This window comes from Meriones unguiculatus, chromosome 14, assembly GCF_030254825.1.
Source record: "Meriones unguiculatus strain TT.TT164.6M chromosome 14, Bangor_MerUng_6.1, whole genome shotgun sequence".
In the NCBI taxonomy this organism is placed as follows: Eukaryota; Metazoa; Chordata; class Mammalia; order Rodentia; family Muridae; genus Meriones; species Meriones unguiculatus.
In genome coordinates this window covers 60,829,947-60,855,175 of record NC_083361.1, presented here as the reverse complement: position 1 = coordinate 60,855,175, position 25,229 = coordinate 60,829,947, and the positions used below count along the sequence as shown (strand labels likewise).

The 25,229-nt window shown below is 41.7% G+C and overlaps 1 protein-coding gene across 2 annotated transcripts in view; it reads left to right on the top strand.

Moving 5' to 3' along the window:
• The first annotated feature begins 971 nt into the window (after nucleotides 1-971).
• The window catches only part of Mctp2 (multiple C2 and transmembrane domain containing 2), a 238,291-nt gene continuing 214,033 nt past the window's right edge, over nucleotides 972-25,229 (top strand). The window contains exon 1 of one of the 2 annotated variants that reach the window (XM_060367331.1): nucleotides 972-1,065. The gene's annotated coding sequence lies outside the window, so the exon portion shown is untranslated. The remainder of the gene's footprint in view (nucleotides 1,066-25,229) is intronic. The other variant, XM_060367332.1, reaches the window with a different exon arrangement.

Here is a 25,229-nt window from a genome sequence, read left to right as displayed (position 1 = left end):
CCTTAATCATCAATCACATCAATTACACTCCTCTCCAGTTACAGACCTCCTGTCTCCACAGCAGCCTATGGAATGCTAGGTCTGTCTCACACCCAATTTACTTTTTCTGTAACTCTAGTATCTAATTTCAAAACTGCTGCTTCCAGGAAAGGCAAGTTCATGGTCTTCCAAGAGTCTTCGCCCCCCCTCGCTCCCCCCGCCCCCGCCCCTACTGGTTTGCAGAGCACAGAATGGAAATGGGGGAGGTGGAGGTTCAGCAAAACAGACAAAGCAAAGAAATGCAGCCAGAAGGGAGCAAGAGGAACACAAGGCAAAGAAACAAAAGGCAAATTTTACTGAGCACGGAGTGTCAAAATCTCAGGGGAGTGTCTTTAGGAGGTCTCTGAGGACCCAGAACAGCTTCCAGATCACAGGGCAGCTTATCTTTGAAGAAGGGGGCAAAGCCCAGCAGGTCTGGGTGACTGACTTTCACCCACCATTGCACCCACATGGCACAGGTTTTCTAGGGTTGGCCCAGTCAAAGGAGAAGCTGTTCTCTGCCCGGTGGTCTTTTGGGAACAGACTAGGAGTATCTTGAGGTCTTCTGAGCATCTGTGACAAGAAAGTGTTTAGTTAGCTAAAAGTTTGCACAATACACCACACTCGCGCTCGCTCCTTCCTCCCTTTTGACTTTTGGGACACACCTTCCTCCCCCATGAGCCATCACAGATGAATGATTTCAGAGTAATCGCCCTCGGCATGCCCAGCCAGCTCAGAGAACTGCCCAAGTTCCTTCCTGTCACACCTGGTAGAGCCACCCCGCAGCTGCCCCCGCGCTCGCGGGGAGGCGGTTCCGAGGTGACGCGGCGACCGCCTCCTCCCCTTTAAGGCGGGGCTCACAAGGGGGTGGCCGAGGAAGTCCCGTGGCCCTCGGGACGCTCCTGTCTCGTTCGCATCGGGGCTGCTCGGTGTTCTCCCCAGCCCCAGCCCCAGCCCCAGCCCCAGCCCCAGCCCCAGGCGACAGCAACGGTGGATCCCATGCAAGCGAGGGGCGCGCGCTCGCCGCTCTCAGCCGGCCTCGGACAGGTGAGGGTCGCCGCCGGTTCACCTGGCAGCGCGCAAGGTCCTGCCCTACCTAGCAGGATACTGGACAGCCAGATCCTGAGGTTGGATGCCCGTCCTTTTTAAGCTCGTGTGGGGAGTTACTGAGGTTAGGGGTCCAGGATGGGATTTGGTGGCGTTCCCAACCGACGATTGCCGGCTCAGAGTTCAGAGAAGTGTCTTGTGGCCCAGAGGCAGGCGTGAAGTGTTGGCGAACTCGGGAGGGCAGTCTGTTCGAACGTTTCCTAGCATTTTAAAGGCCACACACCTAGTCTACCCAGAGTGCAGTGGAGTTATCACGCTATCGCTGCCAGAAATCTGGACTTCGCAGAGGTCAGTCCTTTTCTTGGATGGGCTTTGGTGCACTCCAAGTTCCTGAAGACGCAGACTCGCGGTTCAGTCTTTGCGCTGGCATTTGCTCACTTACAGGACCGCAGAAAGCCTTAGAGTAAGCATAGGTTATGGGCTCTCAGCCATATTACAAAATAAAGCAAGAGCTGCCGATGACTGTAGTGAATTTGCAAAAAGAAGGTTTCTGCAGTTAGTTCCCTAGCGCTGTCCAGTTAATAAAGCTTGGATTTCACAAGATGGGTTGTGAAGCTTTCACAAGCTCCTTTGCAGTGTGAGGACCCCAGGAGCTCCTGGATTCTGTGTGCGTGCGCTGTAGGCTACAAGCCTTATGCTAAAGGTGCTAAAGAGCTTCTTCGTGAACCCTGCGATGTAAGAATACTGGTTTCTCCAGGCATATGAAATGCAGTCGCCATTTATTGTATGGGGTCTCTGGATGATGATACCATTAGCATTCGGGCCTCTACTGGGTCAGCAGCAATTCAGCTAAACAAATATTGTACATCTGCTAAAGGCAAGCCTTCTAAAGCCCTGGCTGATGTAGTATTTGGTTGCGCAGGTGTTAAGACAAAGGCAGGGAGGGGCTTAGAATGCCTACATCTTATAGGTGGTGTTGAGAAAAGCCCAGGGCCACATTCATGATTCGCCTCAGCACTGTCACCTCAGGTAAACCGTGCCATAGAGGGAAAACCCAAGTCTTACAGAAGTCACTATCTACAGTGAAAAGAATGATGAAAGCCATCATTAAATAAAGTTAAGAATCAATGAGGGTCAATTATATAAAAGGCTCTTCATGTGTAAACAGAACACAATTACATAAAAAGGTACTTTATCTTAATGGCATAAAATACACAGATAAGAAATTGAGGCAAAGAACAAGCCAGTAATTTGGTCAAAGAAATTGACCTAGAAATGGAACATTGCTACATCTGTGCACTGTTTTGATAGTCCATGCTATAGTAATATCAGAGAATGTAGATCTGAAAAAACTGGCTGGAAATTAGAGTTCAGTTATGTTCACAAAATCTGCTGCCTTGGGTTAAAGTAGGCTGAACTGGACAAAGTGAGCAGTTGTGTTGTGATTGTGTTGGTAAGCTGTGACCTACCAGGGACAAGTAGAGGGACAGCTATTTTTTTTTTTTTAAAGAGAAAATTAGTATATGACTTCTTTAGTCTATCTTAAAAGAATTAATATGTACAAATGAGCTTGGTTACTAAAAATTCATATGTATTCTTTCTATGTAAAACTTTTTAACAATTTAGCTTAATTTCTGTCCTTATCTGGGAAGTGAATAAAGGCTATCATTGTTCCCAAAAAGAGACTTGCATTTGTATGTAATTCCATCTCATAATAGATACATAACATTAAAATACTGCATTCATCTTTCCTTCAGTCTATCTCAGGAAAAGCAGCACCATGTGGAGATTGGCAAGGACTCCTTAGATTCCTCATGTTACTTTTGTGTAGAATCCATGACACCTCTGCTGACCACATCTTTAAATGCACACAAGTTAGAAAATTGACCCTGTAACTAAAGTTGTTATGCTCTGTAAAATGAGTTAAACTACAACTGAAAATCCAATCTATTTCCCGTCCAGGAGAAGTTTGCTTTCTTAAAACCTTTTCTGTAATTGCTGCTAACTAAACACAAAAATCAGAGGTGTTCCCACTTTAATTATTTTTGAGGTGGTGCTGCTTAACTGACAAAAAAGGGCTTTTTGCCAGTGTTGAAAGATCAGGTTGCAAATTCTGCCTATATCAAATAGAGTTTAGTTTCTCTATTTGCAATGAAATTCATAGGGCATCCCGAACTCCTCTTTATGAGCCTTTAAAATCATCTGCAGGAGGTGTGTATAAACCCATGCTTGATTTGATTAAGGTGGTCCAATGAGGATAGAGCGTGACAGATGATAAATTTGAGAAATTTCCAGATAATACAAAAGGCCAAAGTGTGTCTGGACAGTGAGGCTGTGGTGTCTGAGGATTCTATGTATCCTGAAAGGTAAAGAATTTCCTCTTGGAGGAAATCTATCCAAAATTGTAGTATGAAGGTGAATATATATTTACATGAGGATGAAATAGATAAGAACTTGAGTATTTCCCTTTTGTTTTTGGTTGCAATCATATTGGGCAATTTATTAGAAATGTTTACAGAGCAATGCTTCCTGTTTGCAGCCTGGCTTCCTCTCTCCTGAAACTACTTAGCATTTACCAGCTGCTTGGACCATAGAGGCCCATTAGAGCCCTTAGGCTGAGGCTCCTGTATGCCTAGTGAGTGAGGGACAGCTTGGTGTTTGAGACCCAGACCTCCTAGACCCTTGACTGGAGAAGAAGTATCTGCATGGGGTAGCAGAGACTCCTGGATTGGTGTTGACTCTTAGCATGTATATCTATCTAGTGAACAACCAACATAATGACCTCTAAGCCCCCCCCCCCCAGGGATCTTATCTGTTTAATTACCATATGCTAAGTATTTTATGTATCTTAAAGTGAACTAAAGGCCTTATTGCCAGGCTCTCCTTGTCTCTGGGAGAGGGCGTCACTGATCACAGTGTAGGGCAGATGGTGCCTGAAGGTTCTGTGGGAGCCTTTGCATGACTTCAGATGGCTGGGCTGAGTCTGGAGTTGGTGCAGTTACTGAATCTAGGAAAGGTTTCTTAGGTCAGCAGAGGGCTGCAGGAGGCCTGAATGTCTGCTGTTACTTGCTGCTTTCATCGATGCACTGATGGCAGACCTTAGTCAGTTAGTTCTCCTGACATCCTTTCATGCCAGCAGCATGAGCATCCATGGGATAGCTCATTAGCTGTTCATGTTGGGCCTGGGTAGCAACACTCCACTCTGTATATGAACATGGAGGTTTTTATTGAAACATCTATCAGATAATATCAGGCATGTTGAAGATTGGGAACCACTGCAGAATTTCAGAAAACAGAGCAGGCAAAAAAAAAAATCTCTTTTGATCCAAAGACAGAGCGATGCTAGTAATAATGTTATATATATTTACTATTGTGAGACAGGTTAAATATCTCTCTTCTGAAGATCTGAAATCCAGAAGTTTCCAAAATCTGAAACTTTTGAGTATTGACATGATACTTCAAGGAGAAAAATTATATACCACACAACTTTGTTTTTTTTTAATTTTTTAATTTTATTAATTACGCTTTATTCACTTTGTATTCCCCCATAAACCCCTCCTTCCTCCTCTCCAGGTCCCACCCTCTCTCTCCCTTCTTTACACATGCCCCTCCCCAAGTCCACTGATAGGGGAGGTCTTCCTCTCCTTCCTTCTGATTTTAGTCTATCAGATCACATCAGGAGTGGCTGCCTTGTCATCTTCTGTGGCCTGGTAAGGCTGCTTCCCCCTCAGGGGGAGGTGATCAAAGAGCAGGCCAATCAGATTATGTCAGAGGCAGTCCCTGTTCCAATTACTATGTAACCTACTTGGTCGCTGAACTGCCATGGGCTACATCTGTGCAGGGGTTCTAGGTTATCTCCATGCCTGGTACTTGGTTGGAGTATGAGTCTCTGGGAAGACCCCTGTGTTCAAATTTTCTGGTTCTGTTGCTCTCCTTGCAGGGTTCCTCTCCAGCTCTTACTATTTCCCACTTCTTACATAAGATTCCATGCACTCTACCCAACATTTTTTTTTGTCCAAAATTATTTACAACATTGTATAAGACTATCTACACATTAGCTGCAATTGAAACACAGTGAACCTGTGTGGGGACTTCAGTTCAATACTAAGCTATCTTAATCTACCTGTGCAAATATTGTAGCATCTGAGAAATTATAAAACCCAAACCTCTTCTGGCCATAAATATTTAAAATAAATGGCATCAGCTATAATAAACATTGGGCCTTGTATTATTTATGTATATCACATACTTATACTGTGTCATGCATGTGTCAAAAATGTTATCACCTAATCAAAAGTCTAACCCTGAGGTGAGGCAGGGCTCTCCTTGCTTTGATAAAAAGGTGGAGGAACTCATGAAGAGAGCAAAAAAGGCTTTGCCTAAGTTCACAAAACTATGCAAAGCAGTTCAGGTGGGATTCAGGAGCATCCTTCTCATCCTGCCTCAAGGAAAATTCCACGATGCCATTCTGCCGTGTTGGCATCGTGGGAGAAATCTGAAGGGCAGGAACAAAACACTAACTTGGATATGCCTTTTTAAAATCATTCTTTAGGCACAGATTCCCATATTGCAAATGGGAGTGGGGAGTCCATATAACCTTTTCCTACTGCAGATGTTTAAAGTTTGAATGTATAAGTTACTTGTCACTAGGAAAAAATATTTGAAAATGCGCCTGATAAAAGGACAGATTGTTTTGGTTCCTGGTTTGAGAGGGCACATTCTGTCATGGCGGGGGAGGGATGATGGTGGGAATGTAAACAGGTGGCTACATGTACTGTCAGCAGACTGTTTAGGTAGACTAGAGCCAGCTGTAACTCTAAAGACCCCCCATCCCAGACAGCAACCCACTTCTTCCAGCTAAGTGACCTCTTCTTATATATTATACAAACTTCCAAAGCAATGACACCAGCTGAAGACCAGCTACTCAAACATGAACTTATGGTGAATATTTCACAAACCCCAACAAGAGTGAATGGACATAATTGCATGATAGGCAAAAATCTATTCCTGAAGTCATATTATGAACTAATAGTTTGTCTTCAGTGAGTTTAATTCATATGGTAGTGGTTATGGAGGTTGGCTTTCTTTAGATATGCTAAGATCTGGACCTGGATTTGGGCGGGGGACAGAATTAGAGACCTCCAGCTTATAGGGCAAGTTTTTGATTTTAAACTCTTCTAAAATCAAACCTTCTCCCCAGACTATGGAAGACTTGAAGATGATGTTGTGTTACAACCATTGTGTGTTGAAAGATGTACAGAAGAGCGATGCCTAGTGTTTTCACAGCTGTGTATTTTTATCTTCCTGAAAACAAATATTCCCCTTTAATCTTAAAATAGTCTCATACTATCAGGCTGCATAAGTAATAATATATACCTACAGATATAGGTACATGTGAGAATGCACAGAAAGATGTTTTGCTCTTGAGTTTGAACTTCAGGTTACTGCCTTTACTTTTCCTCTAGCTACAACTGTTGAGTTTATAATGGACAGGAACATCTAATTTTGATAGTATCATCTGGATCATCCTCAAATTCCTTGTTACACGTGGTCTATGGTTGCTTGTCTGAATGTTAGGTAACTGTGGTGGTGAAGAGGAGATCTGATCAAATGCAACCTTTCTGGACCAATGGACAAATATTGGCTCTTCAGTCCCTCTTGTTCTGACACTGTGAAATGACATGTCCTTCAAGGTGTCAGCCTCTTTGCTTGACTGAAGACAGTGGGGAATATGGAGATGTGGGTAGATTTGAGAGAAAAGTAGATTTACAGAGATGATCAGGTGAATAGGGGTGATCAGGACAAGGGTGGTCTCAGCCTCAATTTGGGAGGAAGAAAAATATGAATTTCATGGACCCTGTGTTTGAAATAACTGTATGACCCTAAGGTAGAGGATTAGGACCTTATAAAACTCTTCTAGGTAGAAGAGAGTTGTGTAATATAGAGATATGGAAAAATAGGTCTTTGGACAACCGCTTAATACTATACTGATTATCATCTGATTTAATAATGCAGTTACTAGGAAAACTGAGAGAACGAATTTAATAGTCTACAGCTAAATGATAGGGAGTGGACAAATTAGAAGAAGGTTGCAGAGGACACTTGGGCATTCCTCCCTCTGGCTAGGAAAGATGCCAACACAGTCCACTTCCTTTGAAGACAGGGTAGAAGAGGTTTATTCCTGTCCTTTCCTTTCTCTAGAAACTGGGGATGGATTCTCCACTTCCCTTGACCTTTAACACGTTCCAAAGCCTGAGATGTGGCTGGGGAGAAAATTCTCTTTGAGGAAAAGTCAACCAGAGCTGTCCAAAGCAGTGGTGTGAACAGGGCCATTGTTGAAGGCTAGGTTTCAGAATCTGATGCCATAAAAATTTCACATCATTTTCATATGTAAAACCTTATTTTTTCTTTTATATGTATCATGTATTGAATAAAGTCTTTTTTTTATGTGACACAGAAGGAATGGTGAAATTTTGCTGTGGGTGATAATTTTAGGATAACTTTTTAAAAGCAGAACACAGATTTCCTTAGGAGCACAGAGTTAAGTAGAAGGCTGTTTTAGATACTCTAAAAAAAATCCTGAAGTATTTGTTCTCATTTGATCCTGTATAGTAGAGTTTTAATTGTGACCAAAACAAATAGATCTCCACCCCCTCGGAGCTTATGGCACAGGATGGAGGAGTCAGACATTTCAAACTGAGTGAACTTCAAGTGCCATTCAGGATAAGTGGCAGGTGCCATGATAGCCAGTGGTGAGGGGCAACTTCTAGGCAGAGCTGCTGACCATACAGGAAGCAACAGGAGCAATGGGGAGGTTAGGCAGGGGCCCAAGGAGGAAGTCTGCAGAGCACCCTGGATGGATGCTTTTGAGGAACTGCGAACCTCGGCTGCTTAGCTTCAGCATTGCTAACAAAAGCAAGCAAATGAAAAAGAATGTCCACGAGAGATGTGTGAACTGATGAGTCCCCAAAGGAAAATAATAAGTGTATATGTGTGGCAGAGGCCTTGTTCTGAGAAATGCTGCAAAGGGATTTCTCAGGTTCAAGAGACAATGGAGAGGATAATAGAAATGATCCCTTTAAGAAGCAACAAAAGCACTGCTCCTCCCCCTCTCCCCCAAACCTTTGAAACTAAAAATGGCAGCAACTGAATGGTGAATACGTAACACCTGTTTGGGTCGGTACGTGATAGAATACTTTCCAGAGTTATAAAATATGCTGGCATTTTAGACTGAGAACCTCTGGGTATATCAATCATGAACACTATATTTCTTGAGTCAACAATAAGCAACATTATTGCTACATAGCTTTGCTTAGAGTAGAGTATATGCGTCTACTGATGTAAATACATTAGCTCAGTTTCCTAGATAATGTCCTGGCCAGGACCTCCAGGATCAGCTCTTACAGTCTGTTTCTGTCCCATGAGTGAGTGATAGCACAGAGGTGATGTATATGTTCTCCCCTCACGTGATTAATTGGTGACGGTCTGTTGGATGGAATGTGTCTGTAGTTCGCCGTCTACACATGTCTGTCATTCTGTGCTCAAACGTCTCTTGCCTCCTGCCTAAGCTTGACCCTGATGATCTTGCTCTGCCTTCCCTTCCTTCAAAATGGCTACCTTCTCTTCCCTCCTTATCTTCCTTCTGGTATGTATGCATTCTAATTTACTTCCAGGAAGCTAAGTGTTTTGAATCCTGTAGGAATCCTTGGTAGAAGTCACCTTCAGCATTTGGGACTTGTCTGAACAGGTAAGATTGCCTGGCATTTCTTTTCTTCCCTTAAGTCTCAGGTGAGCTGGCACAGACATGGCAGAATGAAAAGAAGAGTTCCCAGGAAGTTTTCTTTGTTAATATTTAATAAGACATGGGAGGGTTAGAAAGGTAGGTTACGAATTGTGTTTAAACCTCCTGAACTTTTAGTGTGTCAAACAACAACAAAAGGTTTGAACAAGTAGGTGTGGTGCAGGTCATTACTGATTGGGAAGTTTGATTGCCTCATTATCTACTTCCTCTCCAACATCTGGCCTTGTGTCAGTTTATAGCTTCATCATAAATCCAGGACACCTCTGTACTATTTGATCGCATGGTTTCTGTGTTCTATTGTTAATAGGTGCTTTTCATTGGCAGGTTTCGAATTTGCATGTAGTAGGAAAAGTTACTTGCTTTTTTAGGGATTACTAAGGAATGCGCAGAGTCAGCTGGTATGCTCTGCATTTTGTTTATTCACTCTTCAAAGCCTCTACCTGGAGAGCATTATCTTAGGCTTTCTACTCTATAGGAGCCCTACTCATTAGAAATCACTATCATTTGACTGAAGAAAAAAACTTGCAGGTACAAACAACCAAGTTGAGTGGCATTCCGACCAATATTCTTTTGTTTACATTTTCTCCATTATCATATTTCAAATTAGCTCCATGTTAGCTCTTTCTCTCTGTCTTGCTGTTTATTGTTTGTGCAAGACTCACAAAGACTGATCACAAGACTTCCAGGTCACTAAGACTCATTCCAACTAATATTTCAGGATTTCTTCTGCTTTTGGATTTAGAAGAGACTGGTTGGTCCATTCATTCTCAAGCTCAATACCAATGTGAGACTCTTCAAAGCACAAGAGAAAATGATGAAAATGCCACATTGATGAAACCCTTGGAAATCCTGCTGACTCTTATTGAGATGGGAGTGAGTGTCTTTTATTTTACACAAACCACACAGATGCATATGTGCCTGCTCATGCCACACACACACACACACACACACACACACACACACCACACATTTTTAGATTATTTTATTTCCAAATTGTAAGTAAACAAAGCTGAATATTTTTCAATGTTCTCTCTCCTTAATCTGACCCAACTAATACTGTAAACTCTTGATTGTTCACATATATTTGTGGGAAGAAGCAAGCAACCTCTGTGTTTCATTCTTGATTGCTCATATACAACCAACTCATTGTATGGTTTTCTGTTAGATGATGCAAGTTTTTAAAATATCAACAAAGGTTGGCATTTCAAAACTTGGAAAATATCCTTCCTATTGATTGAATATAGGTGCTTGTTTGTATATTCATCAGTATTTGGGTGCATTTTTCAAAGGAGTCTTTTAGCTATGTACTCTATACAGCTGTGGTTGAAGTTCTAGTTGTTCTAGTCTTAGAGGGTGGATACTATTCTTATTCCTGGGAAGGCTTTGGAGACATAACTCAAGAAACTACCATTTTTGTACCTTTGGAGACATAATCTGTATCTTCTTATGATGCATCAATGGGTACTACAGCAAGTTTACTGGAAAGCCCCCACAACCCACACTTCAGGCTCTGTGTGCCTTTGAGAAGGACACTGTTTGTGGTTTGTAGTTATTCCAATAAGAAGCCAAATCACTTTGTGGTGTATTATGAGGGGCTGGAGAGACGACACAGAAAGGAAAATGTTTACTGTGCAATCAGATGAGGACAAATGAGTCCCTAGAACCCATGTAAAAACTAGGTGTGATGGCCCATGTTTACAAATCCAGTGCTGGAGAGGTGGAGGATGGAGACAGGAAGGTCCTGGCAACTAAATAGTCAGCCAACGTAGTCCAAATGATGAGCTTCAAGTTCAGCAAGAGACCCTGTCTCAAAAAAAAAAAATATAGGGGAAGATATCCAATATTGACCTGTGACCTTCACAAGCACAGGCATATGTGATTGGAGGCACACAGGCACACAGGCACACAGGCACACATTAAAAAAATAATTTATTTTTAATTAATTATAATTTATTCATTTTGTATCCTAGCTGTAGCCTCCTCCCTTTTCCCCTTCCAATCTTACCCTTCCTCCCTCTTCTTCTCCCATGCCCTTCCCAGTCCACTGATAGGGGTGGTCCTCCTCCCCTTCCATCCTACCCTAGCCTATCAGGTCTTATCAGGACTGGCTGTCTTGTCTTCCTCTGTGACCTCTTAAGGCTACTCCCCCTTCAGGGGGAGGTGATCAAAGAGTCAGCCACTGAGTTCATGTCAGAGACAGTCCCTGTTCCCCTTAGTAGGAAATCCACTTGGATAATGAGCTGCCATGGGACACATCTGTGCAGGGGTTCTAAGTTATCTCTGTGCATGGTCCTTGGTTGGAGTATTAGTCTCAGAAAAGACTCCTGTGCCCAGATTGTTTGGTTTTGTTGCTCTCCTTGTGGAGCTCCTCTCCCCTCCAGATCTTTCATCTCCCTGTTCTTTCATAAGATTCCCTACACTCTGCCCAATGTTTGAATCTCAGCATCTGCTTTGATTGATCCTGCTAGGTAGAATCTTTCAAAGGCCCTCTGTGATAGGCTCTTGCCCTGTTCCCTGTTTTCTCTCTTTTCCAATATCCATCCCATTTACCTTTCTGAATGAGGATTGATCATCTTATCCATGGTCCTCCTTCTTGCCTAGCTTCTTTAGGTGTACAGATTTTAGTATGTTTATCTTATATTATATCTGGAAACAACCCAGATGTCCCTCAACTGAGGAATGGATGTAGAAATTGTGGAACACTTACACAATGGAATACTACTCAGCAATTAAAAACAAGGAAATCATGAAATTTGCAGACACACACTTTGATACTTTTGTTAACCGTTTTTTTTTTTTTTAATATAGGTTTTACCAAGTGATAACCACTCTTCTGCAGATGAAATGAGCAAACTCAAGCCAGGTTAGAGTACATAAATGCAGGCTTTTGGGGGCAGCTTTCTGCAGGTTCACTGACCTCACAGGAGCAGGTCAGTGAAATCCTCAGGCACAGGGAGACAGAAAGGGAGTGGAGCACTCATGAAGAGAGAAGAGAAGAAATGCAGAAAGAGAGAAGGGATCCAAACCTGAAAAGTTCAGGATAGAGGAAGGGGAAGCCAGCCATGCCCTTTAACAAGTAGGACTGGGGGATGCTGGGAGAACCTGGGACCAGTTCCACTTTGATTAAATGGACACCTTTTAAATTTGATTAAATGGGCACCTGCTTGTCCTGGGTCTGAATCCCAACCCCCAGTAGTGATTCTGGATGTCTGTGGAAGTCTGGAAGTTTTCCTTGCTTTGCACTGACAATCTGAACCTGGCTAGCGAGAAAGCAGCCTTCCCCGCGATTATTCCTTCCTGCCTGTGGCTGTGGGAGAGCACTCGTGTTTATAAAGCTTTTGGTAGTGTTGTTGATTTCTTGATACGTGGCAAAGCATGGTTTGAAATGCTACACCGGAAAATCCCCTTAATATGCATGCCTTTATACTGTTGTCCAGAGTACGAATATATAAACTCCCTTTTCTAGAAGTGAGCACCAGAGCGTGTGTAGTTGTCCCTTAATGGAGGGCTAGCCCAGGCTGAGGCACAGTTCATTGATTGCTTCCATGCCTGATAACCATTTCCTAAGGCATGCCTTTTAAATAGATGTGTTTCATGTTAAACGGGTAGGGAGATAATAGGTCCTTTCTGCTGTCATTAATGTGTCATTAAAAAAAAATACTTCCAGGGGCTGGAGAGAACTCTCAGTGCTGAAGAGCACATACTGCTCTTTTGGAGAACTGGTATTTGTTTTCTAGCATGACTCCAAGCATACGCTTCAAGCTGCTGACAAATTTCCTGTGTTTCCAGATCCAAGAGGTCTGAGGTCTCTGGTCTCCTCAGGCTCCTACATTTGCATGCACTTACCTGAACACAAAAAGCACGTGCATGTACATAATTAAAAAATTAAACACACACACACACAGTGTTTGAACATGAGGATTAAAAAAAAAAGAACCTCTGAATCTGATTAACATTTTTAAAGCCTTAAAATGTCTGACATTTACTATCAGATTCTAACAGAATCTCTGAAGTCACAAAAACTTGTCCAGCTACGTCTGTTCAAGGAGAAAAATGTCTCCAGATTGTTGTCTCAGTTCCATGTGTCTTCCAGATGGCGCCCTCTGAGGTAAGCATGGGGTAAACCAGTTAAGAAACTTCTACCTCAAGAAGCCAGTTACAGAGGTTCATACTGTTTATTCCCCTCTTAAATTTACTACCACCGTGGTCATGAGAGGAGTCTTAGTTTCGAACTCAGGGTAAATCAGAGTTCAGACATCAACTATGGCAGGTATGAGCTGTAGACTTGATTGTCCCAACACTTTCTCTTATAAATTAGCAGTAAAAATACTTACGTGGTGGTGTTGTAAATGTTAGTAATTGTGGGTGCGAGAGAGCGCTAGTAGATGATGATGATTTCCTGTTCCTCTGACACAAGAGGGGGAGTCTGACTTCTCTGTGTTCAGCAGCGTACAGAGGCGTTGGTGAGCAAACACCTACTGTCCCTGAAGCTTCTCTTCTAAGATCAGACATCTGTGCTCCAGGGTTTTATCCTATATCCCTTTCTACCTGTGCAGGAAAGAAGGTAGAGGTAGGAAATGAAGTTAGAAACTACAACAGCAGCAGCAAACCAAGGTCCCTTTTAGGAGACAAAGATGAAAAGATAAACTCGCTCCATAGACTTAACTTCTTTTAAAGCTGCAACCATTTTTAAAGATGAAGTGCGGGCTTTTGGCTTTAAGAACCCTCCCCAAACCTTTTAGATGGTTACCTTACATTTAAGGTGTTTTCTATTTTTTTTCTTCTTTTTATGTTTTAAATTAAAACTGAGGTCAGTCAGAATGCTGATAGCAGACATGAACATCCTATCCAAAGCGCTAGACTGAGTGTCTTCTTGCTGAGTGTAGTATAATTTGGCGAAAGCTGGAACACTCTTAAGCTAAATTTGACAGTTTCCTGGAAGATTAAACTGAGTCAGTGGCTTTGTCGGACTCATATACCTACCTTTCTAATTGCTAGGAAAGGCTGGATTTCATGTCATTGTTTCATGTGTATATGGGGCAAAAGTGAAAATAGAAATAGCTCTTAGCCCTAAAAAGTTTATCTCAGATGGATCTGAGAATTCAGACCTATAGTCCCAGGTACATGGGCGTGGGAGGCTGAGGCAGGATAACTGAAATTTTGAAATCTGTCTGGACCATGTTTCAAAATCAAAAGTTAATATATGGGCTGAAGACAGCTCAGTAGTACAGCACTTTCTTGGCATACATAAGATGAAATCCCCAGTATAGAGATAGAAGGAAGAGAGGAGAGAACATGTCTGCCTAGAAAATTAGGATTGCTCTTCATGAGAGGATCATCCATGGAATTCTCCTGGGGGCAGAACAAACCGTAAAGACAAGTAAACCGCTTAGACCAGATGGACTGGTAATGTGTCCCGATGGTAGGATGGGAGGAAGGAGATGATTGTTGGAAGCCTGTCAGGGTTGCTGGGAGAGTACTTTACTGTCTGCTTTCTCCTTCCATGGCCTCCTTGGACTGTGCTTTCAGGTGCTTTGCTACGCTGCATGTTTTAGGGAAAGACAGCATTAGACAGTGAAACCTTCCAGTGTCCAGGACATCAGGTGATGGACACATAGGGTCAAGGCAGCATCGTGATCAAGAATGCAGAGCTGTGTGGCTTGTCCTGGATCTTGCCCGTGTGCCACTCAGCACGTTGCCTAAAGCTTTCTGTGATCAGTGAAATGGAGGCTGCTATCAGGGTTATGAGGATTAGATGACAATATCCCTAAGGAGCTTGTTTCTGATGCCCGAGGCATCATTTGCTCACTGTGAGTGGTGTCTGCAGTCACCACAGTTTCCCATTCTCATGGCGAGGAGGCTTATTTTAGCATTAATGAGCCATCATATGTCCTGTTGGCTTGCCTCCATAGACCCTAATGATTGCTTCATATTTACAACTCATCTACAGCATTATATCTCAGTGGGAAGGTCTCTTGGAATGTTGCTAATCACTCCAGGCTTTTTCTATGTGGCTCCTATGAGGCGTATTGCAAAATGCACATTTGGGAGTTATTAGTTTAAGATGTTACGTGAGAGTGCTCTTCATTGAGCTGACAGTCACACTGATGGCATCAGACTGGTGGAAGAAATCAATGTGACCTTTCTGAAAAAAAGATGGTTGCTTTTAATACGGAGAACAGCTTTCTACCACTTACTGTGTGGGAGAACAGCTTTCTACAGCTTACTGTCTGAGAGACGCTTCTGTAATAAGAGGCCATTTAAACACAATCCTGGAGGAATGACCACAAGCTTTGTTACTGAGCTGCCCCTTTGCTTGTCGTGAAATAAAAGCGACACGATCGAGTAAGCTCATAGTACTAAAAAGGGTTATTTGGGCAGACTTGGTGACTTTGCCAACTCAAGCAGGCTTCTTGTCCACAGCTTTGATGGCACCCACTGCAACTGTCTACCTCATGTCACGAACAGCTAAAAGGCCTAGTGGAGGACAAATGTCACTTGAATTAATCACTGGCAAGTTTAGAAATAGATTTGTCAAATGAGCCATGATTCTTGTAAGTGTATGACAAATTCAGTCATCTGTGTTTTAGAAGCTTTGGTTTGTATGTACATGTGGGTGAGTATGTGCACATGAGTGTACGTCTGTGTGTGTTCCTGTGTGTATATGTGTGTGCATGTATACATAATTCATTTGAGTCCACTTTTGAGCATTTTTCTATGAGGAGAGTAGAAGGCGTATGCTTTCAGATTTTGGCATCGTGTTCAGTTCTAGAAACCTTCAGCTTTCAGCTGAAAGTCTCTGAGGTTGGTTATGTATCCTTCATACTATTAAGAAAGTCCATGAATTCATGGCCCACCTGTTGACTGCAATTTTGTAATGGCAATACGGGGAGGAAACTGTTCATTATTAAATGGTTTGGAAAATGTGGATGGGATGTGCACTGGGTGAAACATATTCTACCCTTACATGGCTTCTCCACTGTAGTTCCTCCTGGGCGTGTAATGGACCTGTGGGAGGGATAATGACCATTATTGATCCATTATCCATTTCTTATCATAGAGCATTACCCCTTTCCTATGGGCTATAATTTTAAAATATCTAATGGTTATCACACCTGTTAGGTTTATGAGATGCACTGGTCTCTAGGCAGGCTTGGAATTATGGTAAATATTCAGTCATGATATGAGTAGATTTAACTGTTGACTGGATACATTTCACCCCTCTGTCCTTCTACCCATCTAACTGAAACATAACCATGTTGCACTAAATATTTATGTGAACCAACAAAATACACTCCTGCCCCAATGACAAATTCATATGTCATTGGGATTGCAAGTAGATTGGGAGATTTAGAAAGCAGACTATGAGATAATTTTGGATCAGCAAGTCCATGATAGATGTAAGCAGGCATTGTAGAAGTTATTACTGGGCAGAGGTACTGCTTCATGCTAGAAGGCGAGGCGTTAAGCTTATGGGAGGGCACCCTAGGGATAGAAAGCTTTCTCTGAGACCTCAGAGAGCCAGTGTTTGATCTGTGGCTGGGCCTTGTTACTCAACAGCATTGACCCAATGATGCAGAATCCCCAGACCATCACTTCAAAGGTTTGCGCCCATCTTCTTTTTACTCTCCTGCTGTAGCATTGTTTTCCATGTGGACTGGGTAGGACTGGATAGGACTGGTAGGAACTGGTATAACTGGAGCTTCTCAGCATGAATCTCTCCCAGGCAAGCTGTTTGTAGTGGGTCAGTGGAGCCTTCTTACGAGCTATAGCTAATGTTAACTGAACTTTGTACCTCTGGGGACATCATCTGTGTTTACTTGTCAATGACAATTGGATAGGTGAACCTTGAGCTAGGGCTAGGCTTGTGTTCATTTACCTTCCTGCCTAAAACTTGCACTCTCCTGCTTGGTGCTTTTAGCTCTGTGCAAAAGCTTCTCTGCCTTGTGAGCCTCTGTCTGGCCAGGTTCTGCTTGCTCTTGTCAAACCACCTGCTGACAAAGGCGCTCCCTCTACTTTCATTTTGAACTTGTCAGTTATGAAGTCCTTTCTAGCCGTTTCTATTATTAATGAAGTTTGAGTCATCGTGTGTGTTTTTGGAAGAGGGATCTAAGCAGGGGGTGAAGCCTAGCAAAAGGGAAAGTGGTTGAATAAAGGATTCTGCATGATGTGTCAGTGAAGAAAGCTCAGCCATTGTTGTAAACTCTGTTTCAGTGTTTTGAGAAGCTCTCTGTATCCTTTTGTTGATTAACTCTGTGTATGCCACGGACCGGCCCAGTCGGGCCCCTGGCGTCCGCGGGAGAACAAGGCTTTGGACAGGAAGACACGGATTCGGCGAATTGACAGACAGAGACCAGTGAGGCTTTGGAATCTGCTGCGATTTTACTGAAGTCAAGCCAGTATTTTTATAATGATTTCACAAAAAGGCACCTTAAAGTTGGCATACTTCCCAGAACATTTAGACTTTTACCAAGAATACAAAGTTTACATTTCAACATAGGGGAGTGCCCACAAGAAATCTTGGCCTAAAAACTTTTGATCAAAGCAGACAAAGGGAAAGAAACCTCAAATGCAGTTTTATTATTGCTAACCAATGAAGAGGAAAGTCAGGAGCTAAGTCAGATGCCTGCCAAAGTCTAAACACACCTTTGTCAACCATCCTCCCATATGTCCTGCTAAAGATTTACGATCTTCCCTAGGAACAAGGCAATAAGGGGGGCAAGCTTGAGCCAGCTGTACTTCTCATGCTACTTTTTCCTAAGAAGGAGCCTATTATTATTATTTTTTACTATTCTTATAATGCCTATTGATACTGAATCTGATTTATTACTTTTCTTAAGCTTATTCTTTTTACATTTTATTCTTATGAAAGCCTTTAATAATTTACTAATGATAAATTTCTTTATAAAGTTAGTTGTGCTGTTTTAGGAGTCATAAAGAAAGATCAAAAAACTCATTAACCCAGCCCCACAAACGCAACCGAAAAAGCGTAGAAATCTCAGAACGTGTCTCTTTGCCAGGTGGGGGGGTCTGCCAGGGACCTCCAGAGAGCATAATCCCGAAGGACACATATCTCTTAGCCTGAGTAGCACTATCTATTGACATGCTACACCAGACGCTGGAGTGGGTGTGGCATGTGTAGATAAGGGCATAACATGATTTCTTTGAAATGGGGAGAAATGTATAGATTTACAAGGAAGCAGAAATTCACTTAATTAAGTATTGAAATTCAACTTCAATTTCAAGTTCAAGCCTTTGAATTGTACAAGTAGATGCTTTTTTACTCTTGCTATTTTTTTAGAATAGTTTCTCTGCATGAAGACAAAAAATATGTTAACATTTTAGTGCGAATAAGTCAGCATTACAACAAATTAATGATAAAACAGATTAAATAGGTTATATTCACTTTCCTGCCCACATACCTGTGTGGTGTTGGTAGCAATCTTTTTATGAGCATCTTATTCTTTAGAATGTTAAGATTGCAGATAATAGACATGGACATTTCTGTATTGGCTGTGGGAAGAGAACTCCTTCAACATGTTATGTTTTAGTTACCAATGTCTCTTATATTGATGGTTTTGTGAAAAATCCATGATATTCTTTGTTTTACTGTAAAAATCTATGTTTTGATATTAGTTTTGAGACACATGACAAGTTGCTGGAAAGGTTCATGTTCTTGAAGTCATGTTTTCTACTGAGCCTTAGAATACTTTGGAACATAGCTCCTTATATAGATGCTTTGAGTTCCACTCAGCTGCCCACCAGAAATCTAGGCATCTTGATGAAAAAGAGTACACCTCCCCACATACATAAAATATCATTGTACATTCGTGTTTTGTTGTTTTATGTTTATCACATACACACTATGTTTATACTAAAAAAAAAAAATAGAAAATAAAAGTGGAAAAAAATGTTCTCTATTGGAGTGGAGTCAGCCATTAGCAGGTGTTCCATGTTTGTTTGCCCTTGAGCCTTGATAGACACTCCATCTCACAGAATCGCAAATATTGTTTAGCTGTGACTTTGTGTGTTTTCCATTTACATATGTCATTAGTGATTTTTCAAGTGGCTCCGTAGCACCTGAGGATAGTTTTTAATGGCTGGTTTGATAACTGAACCAAGAAGTCTTTCCTGCGTCTATTCACAAACCTGTCTTTAAAGCCATGCCACTTACTATCCTTCCCAGGCCAGATCTCCTAGGCCTGGCATTTATTTACTTCCTGTTATCTCACTTGTCATCTTGAACAAACCCAGAAAGAAATGCTAGTCTTCACCTCTGATCATGGAGTCCTTTAAAGTTTTACACACCGAGGTAGGCATGTATGGGGATGTGGAACAGAGGGTTATGAACTGGGCACTTTCGTCTACATCTAAAGAACTTATGGTAAAACTGGTGTCCCCAAAGAGTCAACACTGAAGTTACTTAGGAAGCAAAAGTTAGCTAAATAATCTTTCCTCAATACTACCGAAACATGGGACTGTCAGTTTTCCCTTGCATTAGCCCAGAGAGCATCTTTTTCTCGGATGCATGACATACTGTGTTCCTGAAGAGGTGAAATTACACAGAAAATTAGAAGCAAAGCAACCTTAATAATGCATTGGAATTTTATGCTTTTAGTGAAATTCGGTATAGCTGAACTGAGTTAGCAAATCAACCGCAGAGCCCAGCAAGTTTATAATAAAAATGACTCGTCAAAACTGTCTCCATTGTGCTGTGAAATGTGAATTGGTGTGGATTGATAGTGTGGGGAACAGCGAACATGTCCTTGTCACCTGGTTGAGCAAACATCGACATGAGAAGTGTTGCATTGATTTGTACGTTAACTTAAGAAGGACGACAGCGGAACGCATTAAGAAATAATAGTGCTTGTGGGGCCTGCGAAGATGCTCAGTGGGTAGAGTACCTGTTGTGCAAACAAGGAGTTTGGATCCCCAGCCCCTAAAATGCAGGCGCTGCAGCATATGTCCATAGCCCAAGTGCTAGGGACCCAGAGACTGGAAGATACTGGTTTTGACTGGATAGTCAGAGTAGCCAGCACAGCAGTGAGGTTTAGATATAGTGAAAGACACAGGCTCATAATAATAATAATAATAATAATAATAATAAAATAATAATAATAATGAAAACAACATAGAAAGAGAAGAGTTGACCTGCCATTGACCTCTAAACACATGGAAAGGTAAATAAATCTACATGAAGGTGCACACACACACACACACACACGCACACACACACACACACACACATGAAAGCATTGTCCTTGGTTTGAATGACAAGAGCAGGTTGAAAGGTCAGAGCAGGAGGAGGTAGCCAGCCATATTCCTGCAGAGAGGCCCTTGTGCTCAAGGAGGAGAGAACAGTGCTCTCTGGAGGCTGAGACCCAGCTGTAGACAGAGAGGTCTTGTTTAACCAAATGCTTCCTCTTAAAGGTGTCATTGTCTAGATCTAGACATTTATCCTAGTTTAGCTTAAAAACCAATGTGATAACTTCAGATTTTAAATGGGGGTAAAGGTCACATGGCATAAAATTCAGTATGTTAGGTGTGAACATGCTCCTGGGCCAAGCGTCACAGCATCTGCCTCCGGAAGCCTCACCTGGCATAACTGCCATGCCTTGAGCCAGCAGCACCACCTCGGACGCTTCCTCAATGTCGCGTGAATCTCCATTCTTTCCCCTGTTTCTAATATTTGGCTACCCTAGGTATCTCACCCAAAGGACTCAACACAAGTTTGTTGGGGAGAGATGGGGACTGGTATCTCTTTTTTTTTTAATTATTGAATTTTTTTTCATTTGATATACTTTGATTGTGTGTCCTCCTCTTGCCCAGCTCCACTCAGATTCTGTCCAGCTCCAGGCCTAGCAAAATTCAAATTCATGCTCTATCGCCTCAAAACAAAACAAAAAAATAAAACCACCACCACCACCACCACCACTACCACCACCACCACCACCACCAACAGCAACAAAAAAAAAAAAAAACAACCCAGTAAGACAAAAAAATACTAAACCAAAATGCACCTCCCCCAGCTCCAAAATTATGGAGTCACTTTTGAGACTGGGTGTTTCTCTTAGCATAATGCTTTCAAAGTTGATTAATATTATAGATCATAACTACTTTCAGTATTCATTAACTTTTTCCTGCCCCGTAATATCCTTTCCCGTAGACATGCACATTTGTTTGTTTTTGGATGAGGATTCCTTCTCTCCGCCGCCCACTGAGGATAATAGTAGGAAAATTAACGTACACACATTTCTTTGAGTCTCTGCTTTCAGTACTTTGGGGTGAATATATGCCGACTTGTATTCTTTTTTTAATGGTAAGATTTAATATTTAGGGAACTGCCGACATAATTTTTAAAAAGCTGATATCCACATTACACCCCCAAATACTTTACAAAGCTTACAGTTTGCTCCGTCGTTGCCCACCCTAGGTATTTTCTGTTTGGTTGTGGGCTTTTCTTAGTGACTGTGAGGCTCATTGTGATTCTCATTCAGCTTCCTCTGACAACTAATCATGCGAGTGCCATTTTTTACAAAAGTTTAGTATACATTCCATCCTTGACTCTGAAGTTTCACTGAAAGAAAATTACCTGGAAAAATCAAAAGACCTGAATTCTAGCCATGATTCCATGTCTAATTAGCTGTTTGACCTTCGGTTCTGTTTAACAAGTGTTAATTAGGCCGCTATCAACCGCCTATCACTATGCCATGGACCAAAGAGAGGAGAAAAGTAAAGTCACACATTTTCCACCCATTTCAGTTTACAGTAATGAAAGTGCTTTTTAAAAAGCCTCCATCCATAGCCTCAATCCTTTCTAAATCTGGAGTTTTTAACCTGGCACTTAAAATTATACATGTCGTATAGATTCTCTTCAGACATGGTTTGCAGGATTACCTGCAATTAAAATAATGCATGACAATGATAACGGAGAGGTTAACAAAAAGGTAATTATAAGATCTTTGGAGGACTACTATGTTGTAAAAATCAAACAACAAACAAACACTCTGTCAACTAAAATCATGAATGAAAATTTTGTGCTTTAGATTTCTTCTCTTTATGGTTTTTGGCACAGAGTCACAATCTTAAGTATTTCTGTGGTAGAGTTAATTGCTTTTATGCATTGTATATATGGTTAATTTAAAAATGTTTAATTTATCTTATACAGTTGATGCCATTTGTTATATCTCTATTATTTGGGATTAGAATTTCTCTCTTTTAAGTTTTGTGCAGGATTGTTCTTAGCCAGTCTTGTTTCTCTGCCTTCCCAGCTCACCTCATCCTGTCACGTACATTTCCCAAGCTGCTCATGCCTGCTCCATAGCCAGAGCTGGATGCAGCTGCCATCCTCCTTGCTTCTCTGCAGTGTCGGAGAGGGAAGCTCACTTTCTTTTACTATCTCCTTCTGAAATCAGCTTTCCTGACATAGTTTCACTTTTCATGTATCCTTCCTGGAAACTTGATTAATTTTTATCATAAATTCAATATTATCTTTTCTTCCACTAACAGATAGTAATTCCTATAGATTATTTCTCAATCTTGTTTTGTCTTCACTCTGCACCCATGTTAAAGTAGGAGCAGTGGCTTCCATCACCTACAGTTCCAGCTATATTTTGTTCTTAACTCGACTCTGAATATCCAGGCATACCTATTCTGGCTCAAGTTTAGAAACTGATGACTCTTCTCAGTGGAAGTCACTCAGCATAGAACTCAGTCCTCTCCTTTCAATGACTTTCACTCGTCTTCCTGGATAACTGGTGGCTTTGTCATGTTCCCTTCTTTTACCCCAGCCCTACCTCCCACACACATGCAATCAACAAATGACAGTTATTCCTCTATCTTCATGGAAGGTTAGTATCAAGGTACTTAAGACAGAAGTGCTCAAGTCCCTTGTATAAACTGTCATCATATTTACACACATCCACATATCCTCCTGTGTGCTTTAAACCATCTCCAAGTTACTAGTGATTGCTTTCTAATACATTGTGAGTAGAATATAAGTATATATATATATATACTTATTATAAGGCTTTGTGATTACTTTCTTATCTGTCTCTCATACTGGGCCCTAACTGTCTCGGGAAATAAAACCATATATTTTATTCTTTCTTCTAACACCTGGGAAAGAACATGACCTTCCTTACCATTGCTTTTCTTTTGCAAAACGCAAAAGATGAAAGAACGTAATGTGATGGTTTCACATTTGTGCACGTCACAGACTGAAGTGTCTAGTGTAGTGTTTACATAGTGTAACCAATAAATAGAAAGGGCTGGAAGTGCGAGTCTTCTTTGGCTAAGAAGATGAGGTGTCACGGTAAGCAATGGGGGGCACAGCCAGTGTCTTGTTCAGACTCTTGGCTTTTTCTGCTCTCCAGCACACCACTTGATTTCACCTTCGGTGACTCTGGTTTTCAACTGCTCGAGTCTAAGGCTGAATGTGTGGATATGATGAGGATGAGACAATGATGACCCAATAGCAAGCTGTGACTATCTCAGCAGTACTTGGTGAGTGGTACATTTGTCCTGGTAGGATTTGGTCATTCCTGAAGTCACTGCTTCCTCCTTTCCTTTTATGTTGCTGTTTTTCCCATTGTAGGGTACTTCAGTCCTCTAACCTTGAAACTGATCTTTGCACATTTCAGATTCTCCCTGTCTCCCCTCTAACACAGCATTAACTCTGTTAACCCATGTCTATTTCAGTCTTTGAATTCCTCTTTCGGTATTGAACCTGACATCTATTAGACAGTTGAGGTGACTTCCTCCGGCTGGAGATGGCTGGATAGCTCAAAGTGTAGGTACAGATGCTATTGTAGGGCAAACAAGCACCTTGGCACTAGCACTTACCAGATGACAACTTGTTTCATTTTTTTGTTTGGTTGTTTTTGTGGTTTTCAAGAAAGAGTTTCTCTGTTATCTTGGCTATCCTCAACTTGCTTTGTAGACCAGGCTGGTCTCGAACTCACAGAAATCCTCAGAGAAAGCCTCTGCTTCCTTGAGTGCTGGGATCACAGACATGTACCGCCTTGCCTATCTTGTTTATTATTTTTCATCCTAGGTTTCCTCCTACATAAAACAAGGCTGATTTTTATTTGGCTCTGTTATTCTTATGAAGATTCCAAAAACTCATAGATTAAAAAAAAAAAAGTTCAGGAAATGGCAGGATGGCTCAGTGGTTAAAGGAACTGGTCATGCAAGCCTGCAACCAAAGTTTTATTCCTGGAACTGATTTGGAGGTGGAAGGAGAGAAATGACTGCAGACTTGTCTTCTGACCTGTAGACAAGTCCTAGTGATGATTTGTAGACACATTCTTTGAATAAATGAAAGAATTTAAACCACGTACTACGTGTCCTATGAGAGAAATCATTATTGTGTCACTGATGGCAACCTTAAATGACTGATGAACATTTGTTCAGAAACTAGTGACTGTAATAGAGACAATTTTCTTTTTTTTTTCCTTTTTTAATTTTTATTTTTTTAATTATAGTTTATTCCCTTTGTATCCCTCCTGTGATTCCCTCCCTCTTCCCCTCCTAATTTCACCTTTCTTTTCCCTTCTCCATCGATGCCCTTCCCCAAGTCCACTGATGGGGGAGGTCTTCCTCCCCTTCCTTCTGATCCTAGTCTATCAGGTCTCATCAGGAGTGGCTGCATTGTCTTCCTCTGTGGCCTGGTAAGGCTGCTCCCCAATCAGGAAGAGGTGATCAGAGAGCAGGCCAATCAGTTTATGTCAGAGACAGTGCCTGTTCCCATTACTAGGGTACCCACTTGGACACTAAACTGCCATGGGCTACATCTGTGCAGGGGTTCTAGGTTATCTCTTTGCATGGTCCTTGTTTGGCATATCAGTCTCAGAAAAGAACCCTGTGCCCAGATTTTTTGTCTCTATTGCTCTCCTTGTGGAGCCCCTGTCCTTTCCAGGTCTTACTATCTTTACTATTTTACTATCTTTACTATCTTACCTTCTTTCATAAGATTCCCTGCAGTCTGCCCAAAGTTTGGCTTATAAGTCTCAGCATCTGCTTTGATACCCTGCAGGGTAGAGCCTTTCAGAGGCCCTCTCTGGTAGGCTCCTGTCCTGTTCCCTGTTTTCTCCCTCTTCTGATGTCTATCCTCTTTGCCTTTCTGAATGGAAATTACGCATCTTAGCCAGAGAGAAAGACAGTTTTCAAACTGTTATTTTACTAGTAATGTGAGCGATGTCCCTACATTATTCTTCTGAAGCTTGGAGTTTTGAGGTACCTTCTACCCGGCACTTTTATAAAAGATGAATTATCTTTGGGAATAGTCAATAAATTTGATGCAGGGATTAGCAATGACGGGCTTCATAAAGGCAGAATTGGTTAGAAGTCTTCTATTAAGAGA